A 7,989-nucleotide genomic window follows, 5' to 3' on the forward strand; every position below is an offset into this window, starting at 1 on the left:
GGATCCTGTGGGGTCCACAGATCCTGAGGTGTCAAGGAAAATTCAACCCTGCACCAGGTGGCGTGTAAAAATGCACCCTTTGCCAATTCTGGCGTTAAACGCCGGGCTGGTGCCCATTTCTGGCGTTTAACGCCATGTTCTTGCCCTTTCCTGGCGTTTAACGCCAGTCTGGTGCCCCTTTCTGGTGTTAAACGCCCAGAATGGTGCCAGACTGGGCGTTAAACGCCCAACTGCTACCCTTACTGGCGTTTGAACGCCAGCAGGATTTTCCTCTAGGGTGTGCTATTTTTCTTCCTGTTTTTCATTCTGTTTTTGCTTTTTCAATTGATTTTGTGACTTCTCATGATCATCAACCTAAAGAAAACATAAAATAACAAAGGAAAATAGATAAAATATAACATTGGGTTGCCTCCCAACAAGCGCTTCTTTAATGTCAGTAGCTTGACAGAGGGCTCTCATGGAGTCTCACAGATGCTCAGAGCAATGTTGGAACCTCCCAACACCAAACTTAGAGTTTGACTGTGGGGGTTCAACACCAAACTTAGAAGTTGGTTGTGGCCTCCCAACACCAAACTTAGAGTTTGACTGTGGGGGCTCTGTTTGACTCTATTTTGAGAGAAGCTCTTCATGCTTCCTCTCCATGGTGACAGAGGGATATCCTTGAGCCTTAAACACAAAGGATTCTTCATTCACTTGAATGATCAATTCTCCTCTGTCCACATCAATCACAGCCTTTGCTGTGGCTAAGAAGGGTCTGCCAAGGATGATGGATTCATCCATGCACTTCCCAGTCTCTAGGACTATGAAATCAGCAGGGATGTAATGGTCTTCAATCTTCACCAGATCATCCTCTACAAGTCCATAAGCTTGTTTTCTTGAGTTGTCTGCCATCTCTAGTGAGATTCTTACAGCTTGCACCTCAAAGATTCCTAGCTTCTCCATTACAGAGAGAGGCATGAGGTTTACACTTGACCCCAAGTCACACAGAACCTTCTTGAAGGTCATGGTGCCTATGGTACAAGGTATTGAAAACTTCCCAGGATCTTGTCTCTTTTGAGGTAATCTCTGCCTAGACAAGTCATCCAGTTCTTTGGTGAGCAAAGGGGATTCATCCTCCCAAGTCTCATTACTAAACAACTTGTCATTTAGCTTCATGATTGCTCCAAGGTATTTAGCAACTTGCTCTTCAGTGACATACTCATCCTCTTCAGAGGAAGCATACTCATCAGAGCTCATGAATGGCAGAAGTAAATCAAAGGGGATCTCTATGGTCACAGTGTGACCCCCAGATTCCCATGGTTCCTCATTAGGGAACTCAGTGGAGGCCAGTGGACGTCCATTGAGGTCTTCCTCAGTGCCGTTCTCAGCCTCTTCATCCTCTCCAAGTTTGGCCATGTTGATGGCCTTGCACTCTCCTTTTGGATTTTCTTCTGTATTGCTTGGAAGAGTACTAGGAGGGAGTTCAGTAATTTTCTTGCTCAGCTGTCCCACTTCTGCCTCCAAGTTTCTAATGGATGACCTTGTTTCAGTCATGAAACTTTGAGTGGTTTTGATTAGATCAGAGACCATGGTTGCTAAGTCAGAGTGGCTGCTTAGAATTTTTTGTCAGTTGCTGAGAAGATGATGGAAAAGGCTTGCTATTGCTAAACCTGTTTCTTCCACCATTATTGTTGTTGAAACCTTGTTGAGGTCTCTGTTGATCCTTCCATGAGAGATTTGGATGGTTTCTCCATGAAGAATTATAGATGTTTCCATAGGGTTCTCCCATGTAATTCACCTCTTCCATTGAAGGGTTCTCAGGATCATAAGCTTCTTCTTCAGATGAAGCATCCTTAGTACTGCCTGGTGCATTTTGCATTCCAGACAGACTTTGAGAAATCAAATTGACTTGTTGGGTCAATATTTTGTTCTGAGCCAGTATGGCATTCAGAGTATCAATCTCAAGAACTCCTTTCTTCTGATTTGTCCCATTGTTCATAGGATTCCTTTCAGAAGTGTACATGAATTGGTTATTTGCAACCATTTCAATTAGCTCTTTAGCTTCTGTAGGCGTCTTCTTCAGATGAAGAGATCCTCCAGCAGAGCTATCCAAAGACATCTTGGACAGTTCAGATAGACCATCATAGAAAATACCTATGATGCTCCATTCAGAAAGCATATCAGAGGGACACTTTCTGATCAATTGTTTGTATCTTTCCCAAGCTTCATAGAGGGATTCTCCTTCCTTCTGTCTGAAGGTTTGGACTTCCACTCTAAGCTTACTCAATTTTTGAGGTGGAAAGAACTTTGCCAAGAAGGCATTGACTAGCTTTTCCCAAGAGTTCAGACTGTCTTTAGGTTGTAAGTCCAACCATATTCTAGCTCTGTCTCTTACAGCAAAAGGGAATAGCATAAGTCTGTAGACCTCAGGGTCAACCCCATTAGTCTTGACAGTGTCACAGATTTGCAAGAATTCAGCTAAGAACTGATGAGGATCTTCCAATGGAAGTCCATGGAACTTGTAATTCTGTTGCATTAGAGAAACTAATTGAGGCTTAAGCTCAAAGTTGTTTGCTCCAATGGCAGGGATAGAGATACTTCTCCCATAGAAGCCGGGAGTAGGTGCAATAAAGTCACCCAGCACCTTCCTTGCATTGTTGGCATTGTTGTTATTTTCGGCTGCCATGGGTTCTTCTTCTTTGAAGATTTCTGTTAGGTCCTTTACAGAGAATTGTGCTTTAGCTTCTCTTAGCTTTCACTTCAAGGTCCTTTCAGGTTTAGGGTCAGCTTCAACAAGAATGCTTTTGTCTTTGCTCCTGCTCATATGAAAGAGAAGAGAACAAGAAAATGTGGAATCCTCTATGTCACAGTATAGAGATTCCTTGAGGTGTCAGAGGAACAGAAAAATAGAAGGAAGAGGTAGAAGAATTTGAACTTAGTGAGATAGAGTTCGAATTGTGCATTGAGGAGGAGTGTTACTCCATAAATAGAAGGATGTGAGAAGAGGGGAAGAAATTTTCGAAAATTAAGTAAAAGATTTTAAAAACATTTTGAAAAACACTAATTGATTTTCGAAAACCAAGAGTGGAAAAGAAATCAAGTGATTTTTGAAAAAAAAAATATTTTGAAATTAGAAATTAAAAAGATATGATTGAAAACTATTTTGAAAAAGGTGTGATTAAAAAGATATGATTGAAAAGTTATGGTTTTAAAAAGATATGATTGAAAAGATATGATTTGAAAAACAAATTAAAAAGATTTGATTTTAAAAATTAATGACTTGGCTAACAATAAAAGATATGATTCAAACATTAAACCTTTCTCAACAGAAAAGGCAACATACTTGAAATGTTGAATCAAATCATTAATTGATAGCAAGTATTTTTGAAAATGGAAAGAAATTGATTTTGAAAAAGATTTGATTGAAAAGATTTGATTTGAAAAGGATTTGATTTTGAAAAACTTTGAAAACTTGAAAAAAATTTGCATTAAAAACAGAATCTTCCCTCTTGTGCCATCCTGGCGTTAAACGCCCAGAATGGTGCACATTCTGGTGTTTAACGCCCAAAGCACTACCCTTTTGGGCGTTAAACGCCCAGCCAGGTATCTTGGCTGGCATTTAAACGCCAGTTTTTCCTTCTTCACTGGGCGTTTTGAACGCCCAGCTTTTTCTGTATAATACCTCTGCTGCATGTACTGAATCTTCAGTTCCATGTATTATTGACTTGAAAATAGAACCAAGATCAAATAAACAATGCATGCAAGACACCAAACTTAAAATGAGACTAGTGTCTCAATAAGAAACATAACATATTTTTGGTTTTTATGATTTTGTAAAATTTTTTTTTTGGTTTTTTCGAAAATTAAGTGGAAAAGAAAATAAAGGTATCAAAATTCTTAATGAGAATTCTAGGAATCATGCAATGTTAGTCTAAAGCTTCAGTCTAAAGGAATTAGACATGGATAGCCAAGCTTCAGCAGGACATTGTATTCAAGAGCTAAATTGATGAGAATCAATCAGCTTTGGTGATGATAAGATCATCACCTTGAAACACTAGAATTCATTCTTAAGAATTCTGAAAAATACCTAATCTAAGCAACAAGATGAACCGTCAGTTGTCCATACTCGAAACAATCCCCGGCAACGGCGCCAAAAACTTGGTGCACGAAATTGTGATCACTACTTTTCACAACTCAAATAATCCCTAGTAATGGCCCCAAAGACTTGGTGCTCAATACCATGGCATAAACACAACTTCGCACAACTAACCAGCAAGTGCACTGGGTCGTCCAAGTAATAAACCTTACGCGAGTAAGGGTCGATCCCACGGAGATTGTTGGTATGAAGCAAGCTATGGTCACCTTGTAAATCTCAGTCAGGCAGACTCAAATGGTTATGGATGATATATGAATAAAACATAAAGATAAAGATAGAGATACTTATGTATTTCATTGGTGAGAACTTCAGATAAGCGTATGAAGATGCTTTGTCCCTTCCGTCTCTCTGCTTTCCTACTATCTTCATCTAATCCTTCTTACTCCTTTCCATGGCAAGCTGTATGCAAGGGTTTCACCGTTGTCAGTGGCTACCTCCCATCCTCTCAGTGGAAATATTCAACGCACCCTGTCACGGCACGGCTATCCAGCTGTCGGTTCTCGATCATGTCGGAATAGAATCCAGTGATTCTTTTGCGTCTGTCACTAACGCCCCACAATCGCGAGTTTAAAGCTCGTCACAGTCATTCAATCATTGAATCCTACTCAGAATACCACAGACAAGGTTTAGACCTTCCGGATTCTCTTGAATGCCGCCATCAATTCTAGCTTATACCACGAAGATTCCGGTTAAAGAACCCAAGAGATAAACATTAGAGCCTTGTTTGCTTGTAGAACAGAAGTGGTTGTCAGTCACTTGTTCATAAGTGAGAATGATGATGAGCGTCACATAATCATCACATTCATCATGTTCTTGGGTACGAATGAATATCTTGGAATAAGAACAAGCTGAATTGAATAGAAGAACAATAGTAATTGCATTAATACTCGAGGTACAGCAGAGCTCCACACCTTAATCTATGGTGTGTAGAAACTCCACCGTTGAAAATACATAAGAACAAGGTCTAGGCATGGCCGTGAGGCTGACAAACCCCAATTTGACGGTTTATCTTGTATTGAATTTAGGGGATTTTTTCACCTTTTACCCACATTTATTCAATGAAATAGCATGGTTTTGTATATTCTCCTTTAATTGTACTTAAGAGTGAAAACATGCTTTTTAGGACTCAAAATAGCTAAATTTAATTCACCTTGACTCTATTAGATGCCTTGATATGTTTGTTAAGTGATTTCAGATTTAGGAGGCAAAGATTGAATCAAGGGAATGAAGAAAAAGCATGTAAAGTTGGAGAACTCATGAAGAAATGATGGAGCCAAAAAGCTGTCAAGCCTGACCTCTTCGCACTTAATTGACCATAACTTGAGCTACAGAGGTCCAAATGATGCGGTTTCAGTTGGGTTGAAAAGCTAACATCCGGGGCTTCGAAATGATATAAATTTTGCCATATGTTGCTTCGCGTTCAGGGGCGCGCACGCGCACTTTGCGCGCGCGCGCCGATTCTGTCCATAGCCCACTTTAATGAAATCGTCCCCAGCGGTTTTAGGAGCCTTGTGGGCCCAATCCAACTCATTTCTGATGCTATTTAAGTCAAGTATTGAAGGGGAATCAACATATTTTTAGATACTTTTGATCATTAGCTTAGTTTTAGGAGTTAGAGTTAGTTTTAGAGAGAGAAGCTCTCACTTCTCTCTAGGATTAGGAATTAGGGTTAGATTAGGATCTCATAGTTCTAGGTTTAATTCAAGTCTCCTTCTACTTCTACTTTCAATTGATGATTGCTACACTTTGGTTCTTCTTTCTATCCCTATCCTCTTGTTGTAATTTCTCTTATTTTGTTTCTAGGTTTTGTAATTGAGATATTCTTGTTCTTTTGTTTTCTTCTAATAATGCAATTTGAGATAATTCATGTGATTGTGATGTTGTTGATTGTTGTTCTGTTAATTCTTTGTAATTGTTGGTTGTTGATTCCTTTTATTCTTACAAATAAAAATGCTTTCTTTCATTACCCTCCAAGTGTTTGACGAAATGCTTGAGAGGATGTTAGAGTAGGATTTTATGTTCTTGGCTTGAGAAGGTAACTTAGGATTTCTTGAGTCACTAGTGTCCAATTGATTGCTAGTTGATAGCCATTAACTCTATCCTTCATTAATCCAATTAGTGGAAAGCTAGGACTTATGGACTAGGATTGATATAACTCACTTGACTTTCCTTTGTCAATTGATTTAAGGATGACTAAGTGGGATTAATCCTTGCAACTACCATACTTGTGGCTAGTGATAATGATGAAGACCCTTGACAACCAAATCTTGCCAAGACCATTTTGTTAATAAAGTTTTCTTACCATTTACTATTCATGTTTCTCATCTAAAACCCCAAAATAACTCACAACCAATAACAAGACACTTTATTGTAAATCCTAGGGAGAACGACCCGAGGTTCAATACTTCGGTTTATAAAATTAGGGGTTTGTTACTTGTGACAAACAATCTTTTGTATGAAAAGATTTTTTATTGGTTTAGAAACTATACTTGCAACGAGACTTCAATTGTAAAATTCTATACCATCAAAAATCCATTCGTCAAAATGGCGCCGTTGCCGAGGATTTGCAATGGTGTTATGTTATTGGTTATTGTACATATGTGAATAGTGTAAATAGTTTGTCTTTTGCTTGTTTACTAGATTTTGTTAGTTTTATTTTGTTTTTTCCATAATGAATTCTCACTTTGGCTATGAGTTTGGCTCTAATTGTGTTGTAGAAAATGTGGACTTTAATGGCAACATGTACCATGGATGGAACCATCAAAGATGGGAGGAGCCTCAAGGAATTGATCACTCCTATTGGCAACAACCTCCGGATACTTATAGGTATAATTCCCATCCTAATGCATGTCAATTTAACGGCTATGATGATTCTTTTTGTGACACTCAACAACCACCATCATATGCCTATGAATCTCATCCTCAACATGAACCTCAACCATTCTCACAAGCCTTTCCATACCAAACATCGCCCTATGATCCATATCCATCATATGACCAAACCCCCATACCATACTCTTATGACCATTATGAGCAAGAACCCTTAGAACCACCACAACCCTATCAAGATTACTCCCAAGAACCACCTTCCTATTATGAACCCTCTCTCCAAAATAATGATCCTTCCTATTCACCCCAAGCCCCACTAGACGATCCTCTCACCTTGTTACTTCAAGGACAAGAAGCTATGAAGCGGGATACACTTGAGTTTGTGACCAACTTGACCAAGGTAGTGTCCACCTTAGCCTAACAATGCTTGAACACTCAAGGTACTTCCGTGACCCCATGTGCAAAGTCAAAAGAAGAGCAAAGCATGAAGGAAAAATTGGAAAATCCGGTGAAGAAGGAGGAGTCAAATTTTGTATTGGAACAATTGGAGGAGCCTATGATCATTGAAGAAAAGGAAGAGGTGGTTGAAGATTTAGGAGATGTTGAAAGTCCATGGGAATGTAGCATCATGAAGAACTCTTCCAAGAAGCTTGATATTGATGTTGAGGAGGGTGCGCAACCTCCAAAGCATATCATCGTTGGAGACTTGGAAGAGGCTTATCAAGAGATGGATTCAATCATGGATGAATTTTTCTCTACAATGGAATCCTCTCCCATTGGACATGGAGTTGAAATTTGATGAGCGGATAATTTGTATGCTTTTTGGCATTGTTTTTAGTATGTTTTTAGTATCCTTTAGTTAGTTTTTAGTATATTTTTATTAGTTTTTAGTTAAAATTCACTTTTCTGGACTTTACTATGAGTTTGTGTGTTTTTCTGTGATTTCAGGTATTTTCTGGCTGAAATTGAGGGATCTGAGCAAAAATCTGATCCAGAGACTCAAAAGGACTGCAGATGCTGTTGGA

General features: G+C 39.0%; 1 non-coding gene across 1 annotated transcript; it reads left to right on the forward strand.

The window, feature by feature from the left end:
• The first annotated feature begins 2,152 nt into the window (after positions 1-2,152).
• Positions 2,153-2,260, forward strand: LOC130971932 (small nucleolar RNA R71). The gene has a single exon (XR_009083133.1). It is a non-coding gene; the product is annotated as a small nucleolar RNA R71 (small nucleolar RNA).
• The last annotated feature ends 5,729 nt before the right edge of the window (positions 2,261-7,989 follow it).

This window comes from Arachis stenosperma, chromosome 3, assembly GCF_014773155.1.
Source record: "Arachis stenosperma cultivar V10309 chromosome 3, arast.V10309.gnm1.PFL2, whole genome shotgun sequence".
NCBI lineage: Eukaryota > Viridiplantae > Streptophyta > Magnoliopsida > Fabales > Fabaceae > Arachis > Arachis stenosperma.